This window comes from Camellia sinensis, chromosome 5, assembly GCF_055761805.1.
Source record: "Camellia sinensis isolate YWXY chromosome 5, ASM5576180v1, whole genome shotgun sequence".
In the NCBI taxonomy this organism is placed as follows: domain Eukaryota; kingdom Viridiplantae; phylum Streptophyta; class Magnoliopsida; order Ericales; family Theaceae; genus Camellia; species Camellia sinensis.
The window spans coordinates 68,649,769-68,674,974 of record NC_138965.1 but is presented as its reverse complement, the minus strand read 5'-3'; the positions used below and the strand labels follow the sequence as shown (position 1 = coordinate 68,674,974).

At 36.6% G+C, this 25,206-nt stretch overlaps 1 long non-coding RNA gene across 2 annotated transcripts; it reads right to left on the bottom strand.

Annotated features, from left to right (window-relative positions):
- Window positions 1-6,186: 6,186 nt before the first annotated feature.
- Window positions 6,187-24,915, bottom strand: LOC114257299 (uncharacterized). Of its 2 annotated transcripts, XR_014329604.1 has the most exons (4): window positions 24,898-24,915; window positions 7,301-7,381; window positions 7,053-7,135; window positions 6,187-6,566 (listed from the first exon to the last, which is right to left on the bottom strand). It is a non-coding gene; the product is annotated as an uncharacterized LOC114257299 (long non-coding RNA). The 2 variants fall into 2 exon arrangements; XR_014329603.1 differs by lacking the exon at window positions 24,898-24,915 and having other exon boundaries at window positions 7,301-7,438.
- Window positions 24,916-25,206: the final 291 nt, after the last annotated feature.

Sequence of the window (25,206 nt, the reverse complement as noted above, 5' to 3'; positions counted from 1 at the left end):
TTGATTTTTCTTGCAAAATAGCAAAAAAATTGTCAAAAATTACTATCAAAAAAATATATCTGGAGGTGGTTGCCGATGGTCGTCGGTGTTTGTTGGCGACTAGAGATGATGGTCGGAGGTGGTTTTCGGCGGGAGAAGGTGCAGTTATGGCAGTGTGAATAATGGGGATGAAAAAGGTGAGGAGAGGTGGTTTCCGATGGGAGAAGGTGCAGTCATGGCAGTGTAAATAATAGGGATGAAAATGGTGAGGAGAGGGCATTTTAGAGATATTGATAAGTGAAAAATAGAATAAGACTAATAGATAAATAAGTCTGGTCAACAGGACCGACCTGTAAGTGGCCCTTTATTGTTGTTATTGTTTTAGTTATGACTGAAAAGGTATTTGGTTATACCTCAAGCGATGTTTGGTTATAACCCTTGATATGACACATTATAGTGTTGATTATAACTCATTTATGATCTATTGTGATTATAATTTTGGTAATGACTGAAGAAATCTTTGACCATGCCTTAAAAGTGTTTGGTTATTTTCACCTTAAAAAAAATGTTTGTTTAGGATACATCAAGGTATGGCATAAAATGATTTGATTATAACACTGTGTGATATTCATTTGATACATTCCTTTTTGAATGGTGTGTACTGTAACATTATCCTCTAAACTATAATCAATTTTTTTTTTTTTTTTTTTTAAATTTCATCCTTAAACTATTAATTTCACCTATTTAATCCCTAATTTAAAAAAAAAAAATTGTATGGTCCAATTAAAGACAATTAGACAAATCAATTACACTTGAAGCCTAAATTGATGGGCAAAAAGGAAATTTATTAATTTAGACAACTTAAATCATAAAATCAAACACCTATCAAACATCAATCACAGCCAATTTCGAGCACCATGTGTCCATGCCCCTGGAGCAAGTTATAACTTCTCATTATTTACACACTAAATTTTACTCATGAATTACGTTATCTGATATGGGTGTGATTTCCACACATCATGAGAGAATGTATAAATGAATGTGTAGAATTTTACATGTTCCTAGTATTATTGGTCTAGAAATTAAAAATTGAGCTTTGCTCATGTTGGGACACTTTAAACAAAACCTTTTTTGGCCAAACATCTCTAACGATTTTAAACATCTACATTCTTTCCTATGATCGGATTGAGTCAGTGGCCATCACTAGAGCAATATATTTAGAAAAAATGTGAAAATAAATAGTAGATTGTTCAAACATGAAATATGATAAATGCTCGTTAATAACTTGAGTAATTTGGGTAAAATTGTCATGTTAGAAACTAACTTGAGGTTAATCAAGAATAAATTAGTAATTTTGTGTGTTAGGGGCATCTGGGTAATTTGAACCATTGGGCATTTTGGTAATTGGACCCTTAGGTATAAATTGGTGATTTGGTCCTTAGGGACAAGTTGGTCATGTCATACTTAGAACATGTTTTAGTATTATAGTCATAGGGGTAATTTGGTAAATTTTGTTAGAAAGATGATTTGTTGAGAAAATAGTCTAATGTTAGAAACAATCTAAGTGTAGAAAGTGGTAATGTAGCTAAGTATTAAATAATCGAGTTGTGATATTTACTATATTTGATTGATTTTTGGGTGTCCTGATTTTGAAGCCTGATTTTGTTAGTTTTCAAGTGTCCCGATTTTGGTTGATTTAACAAACTTGACCGAGGATTATAGGTATTATAAGTAATATTGTAGTTCGATAAACTTAACAGAGATAATGGCCCAACTATCTACAAATTAGAACCTTAGACGCTGCGTAGTTGAGAGGATTACAACTACATTCTTAATTGAATCACATGTTTTTGTAAAGAATTAAAGTTTCCTTTGAAAATTAATTTTTTTAGTGTCTTTTTTATTTTTTCATGAGGTGAAAAAAAGTAAATATATTTGAAAATAATTTTTTTTTTAATTGCATCAAAAACCATGAATTAATATATTTAACTCTAGTTTTTTAATGATCTTTTGCCCTTTTTAGTGACTTTTTAAGTTCTTTCAACTTTTTTTAGGCTAAGCCAAGTTGCCAAATAAGCCCCAAGTATTGTTTTCTTTACAAAGAATGAAATTGACATGTTTTCTAATGTAAGCCAGTTTCACTTAGAAACCCATCTTCTGTCCCTCCACGTTCAGCAAAGGGAAGTTGAACACAATTTTCAAGGTTAGCTAACTAAGGGCTTGCAAGGATGTTTTATGAGGTAAACCCAATAATTTAATGAAAATAAATTAAGGAAAGTAATTTTGATAATAAATCAAGTGAGAAAATGAGTTTTACTTATTAACAGTCTTACACTTAGAGGTTAATTAATTTTTGAAAATAAGAGCGTAACAATTTTCATATTGGTTGTTTTTTAGAACTGAGCTTCTCTCCAGGTCTCCAGTCCCCTTAATCGAACTGGAGAGATGCAGTTCGGCCCAATAGCCCCACTTTTGAGCTTCATTTTGATAATTCGAACTGTTCATGCTTTAGGATTCGTCGAGTATATCATCTCTGTAAAAAATAAAGTCAATTGGATGACAGAAACCACTTGTTCGAAACAATTTTGTATACAAAAATGATCAGAGAGAATAAATGATTCTTACAAAACTGATCCGAACACGTCCTTTCCGTTATCCGATCGACTGAATTTTTTGCAAGGATAATGTACTAGACGAATTTTAAAAAATAAAAATTCAAATCAAAATGAAACTCAAAAATAGGCCCAATAGACCGAACAACACATCTCTAGTCTGATTAAGGACTAAAGAGAAACCCAATCCTTTCAAATATTTTTCAAATCCCTACGAGCATTAATTGAAATCTATATATTGGGTCCCAAGGCTTTTTTTAATTTTGTTATATAAAAGTATGCCAGAGAAAGAATCACATAGTAGCAGTAAAACTCAATGCTAATGCCACAAATCAATCTCACCCCTCCCTGTATAACTCTCATGCAGTACCAACACAATACAAATGGAGAATTAGATTATTTTATGGCATTGCCACGTCACCACACCAATGAATGGTAATGGGTAATTACGTTTTAGGATAAATTACAACACTCCTTGAAGTTTGCCCTTATAACATTGGAAATTACAAATACTTATCAAAAAAATTTATTTAAAAGAATTAATAGAAAAAATAAAATTCCTAACTAATCTTCTACACAAAAATAAAATTATTTGAATTTTTAATTAAAATATATTTATGATATTATTAAAATATAGTTAATTGAGTAAATGATTTATTAATAAAAGGGCTCACTTGTTATGCGATTAGAAACTTGAAGGGACGAGATGTAATTTCTAGAATCACATTGGGCAATCTGTATTTGAATTAAACCTCAAGGGATGTATTTGTAATTTTTCCTTACTTTTACTGTCATACAAGGGTAATTCTATTTGCACACCACATTTTATCTCAGTACACCATTTGTACCGTTTGGATATAAACTTCAAAACAAAATACAAATATTTGGATATCTACCTCCGAACAAAATACAAATGTGCAGATATCAACTATTGAACTAGACTTTTGTTCGAACAATTGGTTTTTGTTCAGAAGTTGATATTCGAATATTTTGTTTTTGTTTGGAAGTTGATATCCGAACGGTATAATGTTATGTATTGAGAGAAAGTATGGTGTGCGAATAGAATTACCCATCATACAATCAAAGTGTTGAAATTAAAAAAAAAAAAAAAATTCCCATTTTTTTTTTTTTCATAAAAGGAATGTGAACCCATACAAACACAACCAAAGCAGTATGCAACATCTTGCCACAAACTGTTTTTATTTTCCATGAATCTCTTTTCAATCAAAGACAGAGCATAGTTGAACCCCATTATTTCAAATCCTAGTTTTCGAACGGGTTCAGAGTCCATCCTAATGAGACACCACTCTAATGGTTTGATTCGTTTCTTTCGGTAGATGTTGTTTTCTTTCGGCAAAAAATCTCATACTTACGAGTTGCAGAATGTTACGGACGCCCATTCAGAGCCTCTTTACTAATAGAACTCAGCATCTTCACACCCTTGGCAGTTTCTGAATTTTGTCACTGGCGTACCATGGAATTCAGCCTCTGAACATCTACCAACTGGTACAAATCCCCTCGCCTTTGCTTCTGGAATGGAAGATATGTTCTGCATGTTTTTAAATTAAAATTTTGTTAGCAAAAGAATAGATGCATGCAAAATAAAGTCGGGCCTCTTACGGCCTCCATTCTATTTAATGGAAATATATTTCCAATATCAAATCGAACATAATGTTGCCACAATTGCAAATTCGGTTATCTGCTTCTTTCCGGCTACTGAATCTTTCCAGATACTCTCTTTTAAGAACTAATAACCAGTGAAGTATAAAAATTAAAGCTAATACCCGGAATATTTCTCTCAAGAATTTTATCCAGAATGAAATAAGTGTGGTTGAGGGGTGATTATTCAGTACTCCCGCACGTGGTGCTCCATAAGTTTTTGATTGGTGGAGAGACACAAGGGCCCACGATTTATGTTGGAAATGGGGGGCAACACGGGGCTAACTAATTGGTGATTGGTTTGGAGTATGGACACGTGGTGCTCCGGGAGTATTGAATAATTTCCCGTGGTTGAGATTCAATTGGTGTATTGTGAGGTCATGCATAGAATGAATCTAGACCACATATTTGATGTTTGTGTAAAATTCTGGGTATGTAATGATGTGAATTAAAAGGTTTTAACATTAACAATCACAGAATTGCAGAGATTATCTCAGTGAAGTTATTATCAAAACCACAGATTTTCTGGGCCAGTTAATGGCGTGCTTTAAAATGAAAGGTGGTGTGTAAATAGAGGCTCTAGTAATGGGTAATTACTTTTTAGGATAAATTACAACACTCCTTGAAGTTTGCCCCTTATAATATTGAAAATTACAAATACTTATCAAAAAAATTTAGGGCAAATTACATATACCCCCTCGAGGTTTGGTTAAATTACAAATACCCCCCTGAGGTTTGAGAAATTACAAATTCCCCCCTAAATGCTATATTTGCATAACAAATTAGGGAGTAATTTGTTATGAAATTTAAACCTCAGGGGGCAAATTGTTATGAAAATATAAACCTTAGGGGGCGGGATGTAATTTCCGAAACCTCAGGGGTATCTATAATTTAGCCAAAATTCAAGGGAGGTATATGTAATTTGCCCAAAAATTTATTTAAAAGAATTAGTAGAAAAAATAAAATTCCTAACTAATCTTCTACACAAAAATAAAATTATTTGAATTTTTAATTAAAATATATTTATGATATTATTATAAAATGGGTAAAATACAAATACACCCCTTGATGTTTACTTAAAATACGAATTGCCCCTCGTGGTTTAGAAAATTACAAATACATCTCCGTCAGAATTTTTTATTTAATAGAATTAATTGAAAAAATGAAATTTCTAACTGTTCACCTATACAATAATAAAATTATCTGAATTATTAATTGAAATAAAATTTTAACATTATTAAAAACTGTTAATTAGCTTGATGATTTATTAATAAAAGGACCTATCTGATATGAAATTAGAAACCTTAGGGGGCATAATGTAATTTCTAAAACTGTAGGGGAAAATTTGTAATTTATGTAAACCTCAGGGGATGTGTTTGTAATTTACCCTATTAAAATATAGTTAATTGAGCAAATGATTTATTAATAAAAGGATTCATTTGTTATATAATTAGACACTTGAAGGGACGAGACGTAATTTCCAGAACCACATGGGGCAATATGTATTTGACTTAAACCTCAAGGGTTGTATTTGTAATTTTTCCTTTACCGTCATACAAGGGTGATTCTATTTGCACACTACATTTTATCTCAGTACACACCGTTTCTACCATTTGGATATCAACTTCAAAAGAAAACACAAATGTTTGGATATCTATCTTTGAACAAAATACAAATGCGCAAATATCAACTATTGAATTGAATTTTTGTCCGAACGATTGGTTTTTGTTCAAAAGTTGATATTCAAATATTTTGTTTTTGTTTTTGTTTGGAAGTTGATATCCGAACGGTATAAATTATGTGTATTGAGAGAAAGTATGGTGTGCCAATAGAATTACCTGTCATACAATCAAGTGATGAAATCAAAAAAAAAAAAATTCCCTTTCTTTTTTTTCATAAAAGGAATGCGAACACACCATACAAAACACAACCAAAGTAGAATGCAACATCTTGCCACAAAATGTTTTTATTTTCCATGCATCTCTTTTCAATAAAAGACACAGCATAGTTGAACCCCATTATTTCAAATCCCAGTTTTCGAACGGGTTCAGAGTCCATCCTAATGAGACACCACTCTAATGGTTTGATTCGTTTCTTTCAGTAGATGTTGATTTCTTTCGGCAAAAAATCTCATACTTACCATCTGCAGAATGTTACGGACGCCCATTTAGAGCCTCTTTACTATTAGAACTCAGCATCTTCACGCACTTGGCAGTTTCTAAATTTTGTCACTTGCGTACCATGGAATTCAGCCTCAAAACATCTACCAACTGGTACAAATCCCCTCGCCTTTGCTTCTGAAATGGAAGGTATGTTCTGCATGTTTTTAAATTAAAATTTTGTAAGTAAAAGAATAAATGCATGCAAAATAAAAGTCGTGCCTCTTACAGCCTCTATTCTATTTAATGGAAATATATTTCCAATATCAAATCAAACATAATGTTGCCACAAATTGCAAATTCAGTTATCTGCTTCTTTCCGGCTACTGAATCGTTCCAGATACTCTCTTTAAGAACTAATAACCAGTGAAGTAAAAAAAAATTAAAGCTACTACCCAGAAAATTTCTCAAGAATTTTATCCAGAATGAAATAAGTGTGGTTGAGATTCAATTGGTGTATTGTGAGGTCATGCATAGAATGAATCTAGACCACATATTTGATATTTGTGTAAAATTCTGGGTATGTAATGATGTGAATTAAAAGGTTTTAACATTAACAATCACAGAATTCCAGAGATAATAGCTCAGTGAAGTTATTATCAAAACCACAGATTTTCTGGGCCACCATAGAAAGCATGCTCACCTTCTGAGGTTAATTAGGGAATAATCAATCTCTGCTATGACTATTGCCTCATCATGCTCTGTTGTTGCAATGACTTCTCCAAACTGCCATGTTCATTTCGGTTTTAGTGCCTTGGTAATTGTTTGCATTCATAAATCATGAATAGAATGACTTGATGCTCAAAACTTGTTTAGCTCACGATTGGGAAGGCAACAAAGAGATATCACCACCAGCATATAACATATAAATAATAACAATTATAGGCTCACCGGTCCAACAAGGGTAGAGTGTCCCCAAGCCACATAACCAGCACCACTATCTCGAGCAGGTGAACAAGTCGCCACAAACAACTGTCAGTTGTGGGCACGAAACAAAGTGAGTCCAAACACAAAAAAGTAAACTGGAATTATGTTGAGAAACATAATTTTAACTCAAACAAAGACAGTTTATTCATTTATTCACAAGAAAATGTCAGCTATCTTTGCACTCAATCATCCCAAGCAAAGGCCTTGAAACTACCCATCAGCCCCGGAAAACGAAAAAGTTAGCAGCACCAAGGACATTTTACAAAACGGCATAATGCATCCCAAATTGTTGGTCCATTTTCGGCATTCGTGCCTGTTAATCGGATCAATAATAATATATTTTCATTATAAAAAAATATATATCAAATTTTTACACAAACTAAAATATCTCAGTTAGTTCTTGTAGAAACACTCTTCAAAATAGTTGGTAAAAAAAAAAAAATTTAATATAAATATTTTTTGAGATGTCTGCAATAATGAAAATGGACCAACGATGTGGGATAAAGGGAGTATTACATGGTAAGATAAAATCCATGCATACTAGCCACAACCTCATTCTTCTAACAACTTTTGATTTGGAAGTAAGATGTAACTTTACTAAACTGAGAACTTTATCCTTTTGGCAGAGCAAAATTAAGAAGAAATAATAATGATACTTCAGAAGGCAGGAGCTTTTAAATCTTGTCAAAGGTTTTCCAAAATAAGTTAGAACTGTTAGTTTTCTTAATGAATTTGTAAATTCAACTGTGTGTATAATACAAAGAATACATCTGTTTATACAGCAATCCTAACCCCAAGACTAAAAAGAAAATAGAATATCTCACAATCTCTCAGAATATATATATATATATACAAAATATACCATACCATATATACAAGAATACACCAATATTCTTACACTCTTGCTCAAGCTCACGGTGTTTTAGCAGAAAACACCAAGAGTTTGCCAAGATGAAACCGAAACCGAGCAATATTGTAAGTCTTACTAGGGCTTTCAGAGGTAGAATGGAGAGAATTGATAGTGAGGGAATTAATAGTGAGTAGGTTATTAGTGAGGGGATTAAGTAAAATTGTGTTTGTTTTGATGATAATTGTTGGTGTAGGGATTGTTAAATTATTTTCATATAAATTAATAAAACAAATAACAAAATACAAAAACATTAAACATTAATGTTTAAAAAAAATGCCAACACATGTAAAAAATAAAAAATAAAAAAAAAAACTATGATTTTTACTTAACAAAAAAAATACAAAAAATTAAACATTAATGTTGAAAAAAAAAAATGCTCAACATGTAAAAAAAAAATAAATAAAAATAGTCCGGCAGACTATTTTCTAATACCAAGTCCCAAAACTCCATCCTAATCCCCTCCCCAAGGCCCATCCTAATCTGGAGGGGATTATGAATCCTCTTTTTATCTCCCAAAACAAACACAATATTAGTGAGTCCCATCTCAATCCTAATCCCAATCCTTCCTCTATCTCCCAAAACAAACGGGGCCCTAAAGAAGTCAGCAAGTTGCAGAGCCAAAGGGACAAGGAAGCAAGATACAGCCAGATTGCAGATGTTGATGGATGAAGTGACAATCAATATCAATGTACTTCATCTGTTCATGAAAGATGGTGTCATGGGCAATCTAAATAGCACTTCAGTTTTCGTAGTAGAGAGAGGTCGAAAAGGATTGAGGAACTCCCAAGTCAGACAAGAGACAAAGAAGCCAGACAATCTCAACAGTGACATGAGCCGTAGAATGGTACTCAACTTCGGCAGTAGAATAGGGGGCAACAACAATTTGTTTTTTGTTTTTTCAGGAAATCTAGGAATCACTAAGAAACATAAAGAAACCAAAAGTAGATTTACAATCATTGACATCACCAGCCCAATAAGAATTAGCATAGGCCACAAAGGCCAAAGAGGAAGTAGAAGACAATAGCAAGCCTTGAAAGATAGTACCTCAGAGATAGTAGAGAATCTGAACCAAAGTAGCCCAATGTGTGGAACAAGAAGCAAAACGAACTGACTAATCACATGAACAACATAGGCAAGATCAAGGTGAGTGACAGTCAAATAGACCAAACAATCCACAAGCTCTCGATATAAAGTAGGATAATCCAGAGGGACATCATCAGTAGTGTTAAGCTTCACATTAAACTCAATCGATGTATCAGAAAGCTTAGTATTAGAAAGATCTGCCTATGAAGCACAAACACGACACGGAGTGGAACAAGAAGCAAAACAAACTGACTAATCACATGAACAACATAGGCAAGATCAAGGTGAGTGACAGTCAAATAGACCAAACAATCCACAAGCTCTCGATATAAAGTAGGATAATCCAGAGGGACATCATTAGTAGTGTTAAGCTTCACATTAAACTCAATCGATGTATCAGAAAGCTTAGTATTAGAAAGATCTGCCTATGAAGCACAAACACGACACGGAGTGGAACAAGAAGCAAAACGAACTGACTAATCACATGAACAACATAGGCAAGATCAAGGTGAGTGACAGTCAAATAGACCAAACAATCCACAAGCTCTCGATATAAAGTAGGATAATCCTGAGGGACATCATCAGTAGTGTTAAGCTTCACATTAAACTCAATCGATGTATCAGAAAGCTTAGTATTAGAAAGATCTGCCTATGAAGCACAAACACGACATGGACACGCAAATTTTCAAACAATAAGGGACACAACATGCTAAGGACACTCTCAATATATATATATATATATATATTTATTTATTATATGTAAAATTAAAAAAAATATATTATTTTTATTTATTTATATTATTTATTTATTTACTTTAATATCAAATATCATTCACAAGTTAATTTTTTCTACAAATACAAATAATATATTCTATGCATGTTAATATTTAGCAAATAAGAATATCCAAAAGAAAAAAAGAAAAAAAGAAAAAAAGGAAAAAAGGGGAAATAAAGATTTTGTTAGAAAGAAAAAAAAATACTATAAAAAAGGTTTCATCTGAGAGAGAGAGAGAGAGAGAGAGAGAGAGAGAGAGGAAAGAAAAGAAAAAACGAATGGGAAAGTGAGTCAAATACGCATAGAAGGAGAGAGAGAGAGAGAGAGGGGGGAGTTGAACACAGCGATAGACAGCGATGGAGAGTGACGAACAGAAGAAAGGATGAAAGAAGAAGAAAAATGAAGAAAAGAAGAAGATCAAAGAACATATTTGAACATACAGACACAGCAACAGAGAGAGACGAATAGAAGAAAAGATGAAAGAAGAAGAAAAACGAAGAAAAGAAGCAAATCGAAGAACATATTCGAAAAAGATATCTCAATCTATCAATAACAGGTTGTTCACTCTCTCTCTCTCTCTCTTTGTTCAATGGATTAGGGTTTCTCTCTCTCTCTATCTCCAACGTGTCTATAAGGTGTCCAAGGGTGTCCCAGGCATGTCTGGCTGCAACAATTTTAAAGAAAGAAGGGGACACGTTAGGTAGAGTGTCCAACACGTGTCCACCGCGTGTTCGTATCCGACATACGTTTCTTCCAGAGAGGTGTCCGTGCTTCATAGAGATCAGCACTGTGACCAACTTTATTTGCATACTTAGCCTGAGATAGAAAATACCTTTTGGGAGAATAGGCTATCTCAATACCAAGAAAATATCACAAAGGGCCCAAATCCTTCATTTCGAAGGTGCAAAAGAGATATTACTTGACCTCAGAGATAGTATAGTGATCCCGGGTTTGTCCCCTTTATGTACAGTGTTCCAGACTTAAGTTCCATGGAGTTGGTGGTTGTATGTCTTGTTGTCATCCTTTAATTCCATATGTCTGAGTTTTAGGATCTGTTGGGCGTGTTTTGAACAGGTTGGTTGAGCCTTTGTCCCTTTCCTTGTTGCCCAGAGTTTTGATGGTACGCTCGAGCGGGTACCTTTGCGCTCGAGCGGAGTTGGATTTTTGGTTGTCCGCTCGAGCGAGCCATTTCACGCTCGAGCGGAGTTTTCACACTTCCAGTATCTGTGCTTCTGCAAAACTTTCGCAGATGTGTTTTTCACGCTCGAGCGGGTTTCCTTATGCTCGAGCGGGTCACGCTCGAGCGGGTCTGTTGGCGCTCGAGCGGGGTGTTCATTGTCTGTGAAAGTTCTGAGAGGGGGTAATCTACGCTCGAGCAGACTGGTTTTCACGCTTGAGCGGATGTACTTTATTCTCGTGTCTTGGCGCTCGAGCTGGCCTTCTTGCGCTCGAGCGGGTCCAGTTTTTGTGCTTGACGCTCGAGCGTTCTATTCTCCGCTCGAGCGGATCATGCGTATATCAGTTGGCAGCTGGGCATTCTTGAATCACTTTTCAACTTCCACTCTCTCTCTTATTTTTCCGAAAAGCCATTTTTGAGAGCTTCTCTCACTACTTTCTCCCTTCTTTCTTAGGATTGATCTAGTTGGAGTGTTCTCCTACCCTTTGGCCTTTACAAAAAGTGTGTTGATCGTCGAGGGCTACGTTTTGATCTGAAAAGTTTGGAGTTTGGAGCACTTTGAGTTTGGCCTTCTTCTCCGTTTGAGCTCCAACTTCGAGGTAGGGATATCCTACTCCATCTTATGAGCTTTGTCTTTAAATTTTGGTATTTCGATGTGTTGGGGGTTGTTGGGTAATTTTGAGAAAGTTTGGGGTCTTTGTGTAATTTTCAAAAGATGGGATTTCAAACATATAAACCCTTATGTATGTAATACATTGGAAGATGGACTTGGTGTTGGATTATTGATCGAGAATGGAACTTTAGGGTTTGTATTGTAAATATGGGAAAAAGCCCTAATGGTTATGATAAATTAATTTGTATAATTAATTTAGGGAAATGAGAAATTGAATAAGAAATATTCAAATTGGAAAGGTACGGGATCAAAGAGTGTAGTTAGATTAATTTATCGCTCACCTAGACAAAATGTTGATATTTTATCCATTTGGTGCATTTATTTTCTGTTTAGAAATAACTGCTTTGGGCTATTGGTGGAGGATAGTCTTGATTGTTGTAGACAATGCATGATGATTAGGCAAATTAAAACTAATCAATTGAGTATGCTATCGAGCATGGTGGTTGGTATAATACATCAAAATTTTGTATTGATTGATTGAACTTGTATATGATAATTGTTTATATATATTGTATTGTGTGGGAGGAGATGTGGGATGTACTCCACAGTTTATTGGAAGATGGGGGATGGACCTTTAAACCGGATATCGTGTGACATTGATACAGCACTACCATGTGTATCATTTGTGAATTATAGAAGTGTTTTGTTTGATTTGATATAGCACTAAAATGTGTATCACTTGCCTTGATTGATTAAATTTGTATATGATAATTGCTTATTTACATTGGTTTGTGTGGGAGGAGATGGAGGATGTACTCCACGGTTTATTGGAAGATGGGGGATGGACCTCTAAACCGGATTTTGTGTGACATTGATACAGCACTACAATGTGTATCAAGTGTGGATTATGGAAGTGTTTGAATTGATTTGATATAGCACTAAAATGTATATCGTTATCAATTGTGAAGTATAGAAGTGTTTCTATGTGTTATTGATACAACACCAAAATGTGTATCCATCATGAATTTCGAAAGTGTTTTAAGGATGAGTCTTAATCTCATTAAGTTATTTGGCTAGGTTCTAAGCCTTGTTTTCAAACTCAAAGTTGAGAAAGAAATGGGAACTGAAATGTAACATAGACTTAAATGTCATGAAACTGTAACGTGTTATAAGTGGAAATATAAGTGGGGACCATCTATCGAATGCTGTTATTTTAGTCATTGTTTATAGTTGGTTTACTATATTTCTACTGGGCTATGGCTCACCCTATATGGGACAACATTTTCAGGTACAGGTAGCATGCCACCTCCAAGGACATAGCTTGGGAAGCTTGAGACTGTTGAGCTGTTTTGTGTTTTTGATTGTATTACATGTATATCAAGCCAAGGGCTTTCTTTGTATAGAGTTAGTACTCTCTTTTTTTGTAACCAAGTGTTGACTTGGAAAGTTGTAAGCCCATAGGGCATTTACTTTTGAGGTCAACATGTAATACATTTTGTAAAGACTACTCTGATGGAATATATTTATGCTTTATTTACTTATGTTTAAGCATGCTATTGTTGGATGATTTATGGGTTTATTTTGAGGTCATTACAACTTGGTATTAGAGCGTACCGCGTTCGAATCCTTTGGGTACGTGGGAAGTGATTAGTATCACAATGGGTTTGTCTCGCTTGTTAGAGACTTTGATGTAATGTTATATGCTTATGTGATAACATGTTTATGTGACTATATAGGTATGGGATTTAGTTTCTAGGATGTTGATTGGATCCTTGGGTTTCTGTGAGTCTTGTTGGAAAAGCACTTGATCAATGCTGTTTCTAACCGGAACTCTAGTAACGCCTCGGAACTATCATTATCCGGAAATGAAATTCGTAAGTGCTTATGTGTTTATGTGCTTATGTGGGATGAATTACAGCCGTCCATCGTGTTAGGACGCTAGTGAGATAGTCTTGGCACCCTTGTTGTTGTGCTAATACCTTTGTTACTTTTACTAGGATGCCTAGGCGAGGAAGTTGTGATTTCCCTCCTTCCGCTCGGGACGAGTTGCGGAAATAGTTTGTGGAGTTACGCCAAGGTACTACACCTTTGGTAGGGTTTGAAAGATGGTTTGCTAACCTGTCGAGGTTTGCTCCAGAATTGGTGGAGATGGAGGAATTGCGTTGTTCAGAGTTTGAGAGTAAGCTGTGTGACGGCATCCGTGAAAGGATAGTGGGGTCTTGACATAGGAGTTATAGTGTGCTTGTTGAGGCGGCTGCTCTTGTTGAGGCAGCGGTGCTAGCTATGGGGCAAAATAGGGAAGAGCCCATAGTTGAGAATGTTGGTCAGATCAGGGAGGAGGCCATCTCGGTGACTCCCACAACTTATAGGTACTCTAGGCCTAATAAGAGGTGGAGGCGAAAGTATGCTCAGTCCCAGGCTAAGCTCTTTTCTTCGTCAGGGGTTTCGGACTCTTCTGTTGGGAGGTCTAGAGAGGTTCAGGTTATCACTTGTTTCAAATATGGTCAGCTAGGCCACAAGTCCCCAGCTTGCCCACAGAGGAAGAGGGATGGGTTGACAGTTCGACCAATACTTGCCCCACCAGAATCTTTTAGCCAACCAGGATTTGGGTCGATCGAATGCTCAGTGGGGAAGCAGTTGTTGGGGTCTCCATCAGCTCAGACTTTGAACCAGTCTCGTGCTAGGGAGCCGCTCTTTTGTTGGGTATGTAATCTGCCGGGTCATCTCAAACATTTCTGTACCCAGCAGGGGGCTTCTTTGGGGCTTTTACAACCTAGTCGGGTCCAGCCTTATTCGACTGGACAGGGCAGTATTGTTTTGGGGAACAATCAGGCCAAACTTCGAGGGCCTCAGGAGAATTGAGTTCTCAAGTCCCACTTGGGGAAGTTTGCAGTTGTTCCAAGTGAGGCCGGTTAGGGCACATCAGTAGTTCTTGTCCGTGGCTTGTAAGCTCATAGGATATGTTGGGTCTGAGGATGACCAACATTAGCGATCCAGTGAGGGACGGTAGTGGTGGTAATACCGATGGGGTGGTTTTGTTTTGACTAATCCGTTTAGTAATCGGTGGATTATCATTTTGTAATCATTGGATTTTGTTGTGTAACCAATGTGTTTTGGAATTGTCAGAACATCAAGGTTGTTTGTTCCTATATATATATATATAGTTATGTGTGCATGTGCTTATCTATTTTCTTGAAATGGGTAGATTAGAGCATGTTGTGGCTCTAAAAGTTTTATTAATGTAATAAGTTGTTGTGAGACCATAAAATTTTTGATAATAATGCATTTGTATGCGTGTGATTGGTTTGGAAAAAAAAAATGAGGGCTAATGAGCCATGTTTTCAAATTTGGAAGGATTACTGAGGGATGCGTATCTCAGTCAGGATTACTAGGGGGCGAGAATAGGTTTACTTGCCGGGTGTTCAGAATCTCATTAGTGTTATCTAATTGATTTTATGTGCGTAAAAGTGATGTTGATCTACTGTCGCGGGAACTCCTCAAGGGGATGTGAAGTGTGCGACTAATACTAGATGTGGTATGTATTTAACATGGTATTTTACGGGGTCATAGTACATAATCTGGTTAGGAATAGACTTGTACCTTCGTGGTAGGTAATGTTGCTAAATTTGCATATGTACTGACTGGTCGTTTCGATTGAGGGAGTGTTAGTCTCTATATAAGGTTGTGGTTATTGCCATCGGAGAGTGGTGTGTTGTGAGCAACTGGTGCTATATCTCGGGTAGTAGTATATGGGTGTCTCCTAAGTTTTCGGGCTCCTTTGTTATGATCGAATGCGATAGGTTTGTACCTTAGCACTGGTTAGGTCAGGAGATGCTATCGGAGGGGTTGATTGGGCGTATAGCCCGTGGTTAGGGTGTGACTCGTGGATGGAGTCACAATGGTATGGTGTTTGCGGATGAAGGTGCTATGTTTGCTGGTGTTCGGTACGAACAATTACTTGGTAGTGTTAAATGTCGTGGTGTAGCAAACCCTATCAGTTAACTCGGTATGAGGGAAGGGGTATGCAAATTCTGTTACTTCAAGTTCAGTCGAGGTGGTGAGTGAAATCTCTAAATGAGGAAGTTTTGCATAGTGCGGTGTGTGATAGTGCGTGGTTCGTATGTTGTTAGTAGATGATGTGTAGAAGGGGATCACTCTTAGGGAATCCCAGGCAAATGCCTTGGTGAGGCTATAATGTGGTTACTGATGGAATTGCGTGGTTTGAGGTTTGGTAAAGCTGGGTCACTTTGATATAAGTGTCCGTCATCCAGTTTGAATTGTAATGGTACAAGTGAGGAAGTAAGGTTGTGTAGAGTGAGTGAGGCACTCTGTTAAAGTCGTTTTGACTCGTTCGTCCTTGTTTATGCGTTGTAAGGCACAGGGGTGTGCAAAGTTATCCTTTATGTGGTTGCGTTGTTGGGAATTTCAAACATTTAGGAGTCCCTATCATGAAAGTACTGTTTTTGGGGATTGCGTCATCATTGTGAGTATGGCGGGTTTTGTGGGTTGGTTACGTTGTGATTCGCTTGAGGGACATTGAGTACTCTTCGTAAACTAAAATGATTTTGAATCGAAATGTGAGTTTGCGATCCTCGTTTTCGAAAAATAATTTGAGGAGAATCTTTGAGTTCGGCAGTGGCCAGTTGTAAATGACATGTTTAAGTGGTGACGGTGTAAGTCTGAATGCCTTTGGGAAAAAACGAGTGCTTTGAAACAAACGGAGCAAATAAAACAGATTCTTTAACCTGAATAGAATATTTTGTGGGAAGTTAGATTTGACCTAGCCTGAGTGGCTGGTTACATGTTATGTGTCTTTGGTAAGACCTTAAAATTTTAGGGTGTAAATGGGCCGTAATGTTGTTCCTTACCCTTGCTTCGTCTTGCGTTCCTGTTTTGTGAAAGTTGACTGGAAGCCTTGTGTACAAATGATTTCATATTTCCTATGTTGGGGTAGTAAATACTAAATACTGGTTTGAGTATTGTTGGTAGTCGAGATGTTGTGGATGTCTCAGAACACTGTAGTGGTTGCGTGTGGCTTACTATTGTCATTGTTATCGGGTCTTGGAGGACGGGGCCCTTCCATTAAATGAGGTGTTGTGGAAACATAACGGGGTTGGAGAAAACCACTTGGGTAAGTGAATTTCAGGTCCGAGAGAAATATCCGGATCTATTTGTGGATGTTTGAGCATGCGTTGTATCCTTGTTGTTTTGTTAAAACTTTAGAGAGCATTGACTATGTCTTAAGTTGAAAAACATTGCATATGTTTTGGTTTACGGAAATATTTTGAAACTTGCCTTGAAATGGAAGTTTAATGTAACATTGCATGTGCTGAATGTATTGTAGAACTAGGAACATATCATGAACTTTGACTATGATATGAAATTGTGATTCATGTATATTGGAAATCGTTGGGTTTGGAAGAAATGCATGTGGGTAATATGTGTTGTGATGTATACTGTAGGTTGCCTCTCGAATAGAGACAGGGTGACCAGTAATGGGTCAGGTGGTTGATAGTTGAATTGTAATATTGTTGAGAAACTGATTTAATTTAAATCGTGGATGGTCATGCGTTATGGGTGACATCGTGTTTATGAAAAATGTTTGCAAAATTTTTAAGTTTCACATGGGAATTGCAAATTTTTTTTTTCTTCAGAATGCCAACGTTGAAAATTTGATTCTCTTTGAGAAATGCCTCATGAGCAAGAGAATAATTTCCCTTATATTTATACAAAAGGTTTGCGTTGGTTGTTTTATTTGGAATTTAAAATTTTTGAGAAGTGACTTAGCTGGGGGCGCTAGTCAGGTGTTTTGGTGATTTGTCTCGGGAAGAGTTTGGTTTTGTTGAGGCCTTTTGTGCCTGAGTGTTGTCTATGGAACGTGTTTCCTTAGTTAGTCCTTTCTTTTGTGAGAGTTAACTACAAATTTATTGAGAGCATAGTTTCTTCCCTAAGTGCTCGGGTGTTGAGTGCTTTGTGGTTGGTTGACCTTGTAATTGTGTTGTTTTCTTAATTTCGGGGACGAAATTCTTTAAGGGGGGGAGGTTATAACGATCTCGGGTTTGTCCCCTTTATGTACAGTGTTCCGAACTTAAGTTCTGTGGAGTTGGTGGTTGTATGTCTTGTTGTCATCCTTTAATTCCATATGTCTGAGTTTTAGGATGTGTTGGGCGTGTTTCGAACATGTTGGTTGAGCCTTAGTCCCTTTCCTTGTTGCCCAGAGTTTAGATGGTACGCTCGAGCGGGTACCTTTGCGCTCGAGCGGAGTTGGATTTTTGGTTGTCCGCTCGAGCGAGCCATTTCACGCTCGAGCGGAGTTTTCACACTTCCAGTATTTGTGCTTCTGCAAAACTTCTGTAGATGTGTTTTTCACGCTTGAGCGGGTTTCCTTACGCTCGAGCGGGTCACGCTCGAGCGGGTCTGTTGGCGCTCGAGCGGGGTGTTCATTGTCTGTGAAAATTCTGAGAGGGGGTAATCTACGCTCGAGCAGACTGGTTTTCACGCTCGAGCGGATGTACTTTATTCTCGTGTCTTGGCGCTCGAGCTGGCCTCTTGCGCTCGAGCGGGTCCAGTTTTTGTGCTTGACGCTCGAGCGTTCTATTCTCCGCTCGAGCGGATCATGCGTATATCAGTTGGCAGCTGGGCATTCTTGAATCACTTTTCAACTTCCACTCTCTCTCTTACTTTTCCGAAAAGCCATTTTTGAGAGCTTCTCTCACAACTTTCTCCCTTCTCTCTCAAGATTGATCTAGTTAGAGTGTTCTCCTACCCTTTGGCCTTTACAAAAAGTGTGTTGATCGTCGAGGGCTACGTTTTGATCCGAAAAGTTTGGAGTTTGGAGCACTTTGAGTTTGGCCTTCTTCTCCGTTTGAGCTCCAACTTCGAGGTAGGGATATCCTACTCCATCTTATGAGCTTTGTCTTTAAATTTTGGTATTTCGATGTGTTAGGGGTTGTTGGGTAATTTTGAGAAAGTTTGGGGTCTTTGTGTAATTTTCAAAAGATGGGATTTCAAACATATAAACCCTTATGTATGTAATACATTGGAAGATGGACTTGGTGTTGGATTATTGATCGAGAATGGAACTTTAGGGTTGGTATTATAAATATGGGAAAAAGCCCTAATGGTTATGATAAATTAATTTGTATAATTAATTTAGGGAAATGAGAAATTGAATAGGAAATATTCAAATTGGAAAGGTACGGGATCAAAGAGTGTAGTTGGATTAATTTATCGCTCACCTAGACAAAATGTTGATATTTTATCCATTTGGTGCATTTATTTTCTGTTTAGAAATAATTGCTTTGGGCTATCGGTGGAGGATAGTCTTGATTGTTGTAGACAATGCATGATGATTAGGCAAATTAAAACTAATCAATTGAGTATGCTATCGAGTATGGTGGTTGGTATAATACATCAAAATTTTGTATTGATTAATTGAACTTGTGTATGATAATTATTTATATACATTTTATTGTGTGGGAGGAGATAGGAGATGTACTCTACGGTTTATTGGAAGATGGGGGATGGACCTCTAAACCGGATATCGTGTGACATTGATACAACACTATCATGTGTATCATTTGTGAATTATAGAAGTGTTTTGTTTGATTTGATATAGCAGTAAAATGTGTATCACTTGCCTTGATTGATTAAATTTGTATATGATAATTGCTTATATACATTGTTTTGTGTGGGAGGAGATGGGGGATGTACTCCACGATTTATTGGAAGATGGGGGATGGACCTCTAAACCGGATTTTGTGTGACATTGATACAGTACTACAATGTGTATCAAGTGTGGATTATGGAAGTCTTTGAATTGATTTGATATAGCACTAAAATGTATATCGTTATTAACTGTGAAATATAGAAGTGTTTCTATATGTTATTGATACAACACCAAAATGTGTATCCATCATGAATTTCGAAAGTGTTTTAAGGATGAGTCTTAATCTCATTAAGTTATTTGGCTAGGTTCTAAGCCTTGTTTTCAAACTCAAAGTTGAGAAAGAAATGGGAACTGAAATGTAACATAGACTTAAATGTCATGAAACTGTAACGTGTTATAAGTGGAAATATAAGTGGGGACCATCTATCGAATGTTGTTATTTTAGTCATTGTTTATAGTTGGTTTACTATATTTCTTCTGGGCTGTGGCTCACCCTATATGGGACAACATTTTCAAGTACAGGTAGCATGCCACATCCAAGGACATAGCTTGGGAAGCTTAAGACTGTTGAGCTGTTTTGTGTTTTTGATTGTATTACATGTATGTCAAGCCAAGGGCTTTCTTTGTATAGAGTTAGTATTCTCTTTTTTTGTAACCAAGTGTTGACTTGGAAAGTTGTAAGCCCATAGGGCATTTACTTTTGAGGTCAACATGTAATACATTTTGTAAAGACTACTCTGATGGAATATATTTATGCTTTATTCACTTTTGTTTAAGCATGCTATTGTTAGATGATTTATGGGTTTATTTTGAGGGCGTTACAGATAGCGGAAGAGTCAGAGCCACTAATGATCATGTCATCCACATAAAGTAAAAAGACAACAAAACCAGCAGAGGTATGTTATAGGAACAAAGTAGAATGATGGGCACAAGGATGGAAACCAAGCTAAGTAACAGTTGTCTGAAAGCAATCCTACCAAGAACGAGGAAACTACTTCAAACTATAAAGAGCACAACGAAGACAATAGACCTGTCCAAAGGAATGAAGAAGACCAGGGGGGAGGACACCTGTCAGTGAGATGACCATTAAGAAAAGCATTCTCAATATCCATCTGATAGAGGCCAATGTCAGACAACAGCCACAAAAATCAAGGTACAGACAGTAGTTATCGTGGAAACATGAGCAAAAGTCTCATCATAATTAAGGCCATACTCTTAAGAGAACCTTTTAGCAACTAAACAAGCTTTGTAACGCTTGAGAGAACCATCAGAATGGGATTTTACCTTGTAAACCCATTTGAAACCAACTTGGTTTTTTTTAGCAGACAAAAGAATCAACTCCCAAGTAGTAGTCGTTTACAAGGCAGACAACTTATCCTCCGTAGCTTGTACCCAATTAGGATTCTAACAGGACCCCTTGTAAGACTGACGTTTTCAAAATGAATGAATAACAAGCAAGAAGGTATAGTATGAAGAAGAAAAACATGTATTAGAAAAACCAAGTCTTACCATAGGATTATGATGGCGAAGTGGATACCGATGGTTAGTAGGATTAGTGTCATTAGAAGCAAGAGGATCAACAGCAGATGAGGAGGCAACTGGTGGAGAAAGAGCCTTGTGACAAGAATAGACTAACAATGGAGGAGGAGACAGAGCATGAGGGGGATGAGGAGGAGGATTGGGAATAGACATAGGGGGGACAATAGAGATGTACTCATTGGAAGGGACCTCGGAAGGTAATGGATTGAGTGAACCAAATTCTCTTTGAAAATAGAGGCAGTGGTACAGGAAGCTGAAAGTAAGCTAGGCATTCAAGAAATGCAACATAGAAGGAGATGTAAAGGCGACGAGAGACATGGGCATAACAGCGATAGCCTTTTTGAGCAAGACTATAATCCAAAAAGATACATAGAACAGATTGAACACTAAGTTTGGTCCTATCTTCATGGGGAAGAACAAAATAAGCAAACCCAAAGACGCAAAGAAGGAAGTAATTTGAAACTTGGAAAAATAGAGCCTCATAAGGAAAACGACTAGACAGAAAGGGAGTAAGCATACGGTTGAAAAGAAAAGCAACAGTAAGAACTGCCTTACCCCAAAACGGGGTCAGAAGAAAAAACTGAGCAGTCTCAAGCAAATGACGGTGTTTACACTTAACCTTACCATTTTGAGCGGGTTTATCAAAACAAGAAGATTGTTGAATGGTATCTAAATTGGACAAATACTCACATAACTCAGTTTTAAAATATTCTCCACCCAATTCAGACTGCAACATTTTAATAGTAGACTCAAACTGTGTGGTGATCATAGATTGAAATGTACGATATATTTGGTAGAAGTCACACTTAGGAGTTATAAGATAGACACAAGTGTAGTGGGTGCAATCATCAACAAAAACTACAGTTATAGAACCCCCTTTGGTGAGAACATGAGAAGGCCCTAAGCATCAGTATGCATGAGAGGAAAATGTGTAACATAAATAGAAGTACTTTTATTAAAAGGTAATGCTGTCATTTTGACAAGTTTACATCTCAACATTTGGCATTTGGTAAGTTGGTTAGGAGAAACTTTATCTAATAATCCTGACTAAGCTAAAGACTATAAGTAGTCAACAGACAAATGGCCTAATTTAGAATGCCACAAATAAAATTGACCCGACAAAGAATCTAACTAAAAATATGAAAAACCAACTAAAGAGGTAATCAAAGGCAAATACAAGCTCTCCACCACATAGAGGTCTCCAACTCTACAACCGATCCCAATCTGCTGGTTGGACACACAGCAGACAAAGGAAGAAAAGAAAATATCAAGACCTAAAGTATTAAGCTGACTGATAGATAACAAACTGACAGATAACTGAGGTACATAAAAAACAAAGGGAATAATAACAACAGACACAGCATAAAGTAGGACAAACCCAATAGATAATACATAGATACTTGACCCATTGGATGCATTAATAGTAATATGGAAGGGAGGGGAAATACAGTTGTGGAGTAAGGAGAGACAATGAGTCATATGATGTGAAGTACTAGAGTCAAAAATCCAAACAGAAGGAGAGATACCTGAAGAAGACCCAAGCAAACTTGAATAGAGAGAGAAAAGAGCAGAAGTAGATGATGATGGTTGGGAAGTGGAGGATAACCTATGCTAAAGCTTAGCAATCTGAGCATTAAAGGAAGCCAAGTTAGATAAGGATAACCAAGTTAGATAATGGCCGAAAGGTACTCTAAATAGGAGCTCAAAATTGTGGTTGAGACAGCTGAAAAGATGGAGCAAACGAACATCCTTTCTTAGGACAGTTGTACTTCCAATGGCTCCTCTCTCTAATGGGAGATTGTACATTCATCTGACGCTAGTGGTCCCTTGTGCTTTGTAAGGGCCTAAAGCTGATAGGTAGATGGGGTTGACAACCATGGAAGCCGAGTAGAAGACAAGAAGATAGATGGAGATAGAGTCTGACTAGCCATCTTGAGATGGATTTCCCCAGAGAGGAGCTCACGAAACAACAACATCCACAGAAGGGAGAGGAGACTGGTGAAGGAAACCGCCATGGATAGTTTTAAACTGAGAAGTTGTTAAAAACTGCACCAAATGATCCTCCTCCTAAAACTACAAATAAGCATCTGGTACCTTAATACTAGATGGTTCCATGAGAGCAAGCTGAACGCAGAGTTCAGTAATGTCAACGTAAAAATCCTGAATAGACCTGTCCCGCTAACGAGCACTTTGAATAGCCAATTCCAACCCATACAACTTGGCAAAGTTGGATTGTTGATAAACCCCAAGTAAATGGTCCCACACCTCCTTGATAGTAGTGTACTTGGAGAACATCATCCCAATACGATCTTCAATAGTGTTGTGAAACCAAGTCAGAACTTGGCATTATCACAATCCCAAGTGTCACAAGCAGCCTAATACCCTTCCTTTTGCCAATCCAATGAACAAGGAAAAGAACCAGAAACATATCTCCATTTTTCTGGACCAAAAAGAAAAAATTTCATTACATTGGACCAATAAGCATAGTTGGCATTAGTGAGTTTGCAACTGATGGTCTGAATTTTGTCATCCAACAATTTCACAATATTGGAAGTCAAATGGACCTAACTAAAACTGAAGATACAAACTGTGGTCAAAACATATAAGCATAAAAAGTACCTAGTGAACAAATAAGAACAACTCAGATAGGTCAGGACCCATACCCAGACCTAGACCTAGAAATAGAGAATAGGGTTGCAAATCAGAACCAAATCGAGGGTTACCGCGAACCAAACCCAGAACCAAAGGGAGAGCAGGGTCGCAAATTAGAACTAGAGGGATGTCACGAACCAAAACCAAAACCAGAGAGAGATCACGAACCAGAACCAGAACCAGAACTAGAGAGAGAGAGAAAAAGAGAGAGAGTCCTCACGAGCTTCGAGTGAACGAACCAAATATTGAACAAAAAAAGTTCAATCGTGTACCAGACAAACTAGATGAGTCGAGAGAGAGCTAGATTGACCAGATGAATCACGAACCGCGAACAAGACAAAGATGTACCGGTTTGTGCGTAACCCTAGCCACCACAAAATCAGCAATCGCAAAGCTTTGATACCATGTAACTTTTCTGAATGAATTTGTACATTCAATTGTGTTTATAATACAAAGAATATAACTATTTATATAACAATCCTAACCCTAAGACAAAAAAAATCCTAACCCTAAGACGAGAAAGGGAATAGAATATCTCACAATCTCTTAGAATATATACCAAAAAAAAAAAAAGAAGAGTACCATATATACACATATACACCAATATTCTCATAAGAACACCACTAGGATACCTAGTAATGGAAGAATACCAGTTTCTTCTTGAAGTCTTACATGATAAAAATAAAGTAAGAACTTAAACACACACACACACACACACACACACACACACACACAAAAGAGGGAACAAATCTTGATTATGACATTTCAATATGTTCATACCTTTCACTTGTTTTATTCTAATCTTTTAAGTACAACCATAAAAAAAAACTCTTCATTAAATAAATCGGAAATTTGACTTTACAAACAGAAAAGCTAACTTTGAAATACTTAGTTGCCACTGAGATAATTAAAAACAGACAGAACTATAGGTTAAATCTCAACCCATTCAAACCAACACTCTATTTTTGTTCAAAATACTGCTTAGCATATAAACATGTTCCACTTCAACAAATGCAAATAATACATGACAGTGTAACATGACTTCAGAAATAACAATATTACTAGTGCAATAAAATAATGTTCTCATTACTAACAATCTACTTAACATGAAACAAAAAGAAGTGTTGAAAAAAAAAAAAAAACCTGGCAATCCGCTGTCCTGCAGTTTGAAAACAGAAGTAAATGTTAGAACAGTTATGAGAGGTAAAGTTTGTCCATGTAATACAATTACACAATAAATACATCTAATCAATAGAATATATAACATCAAGGTGACATTACAGGGGGAACACAAACATATAGGATATCAAATTAAAAGAGAAGTAGAACAAATGAAACCGTCTGCCGATATCCTCACATGGCTAAAGTTGTTTTGGCTGCAATCCAACTCCAGAAACCATTTGTGATTTGGGGACAACACTCATTGTATGGGAGGTAGCTTATTTTCCATTA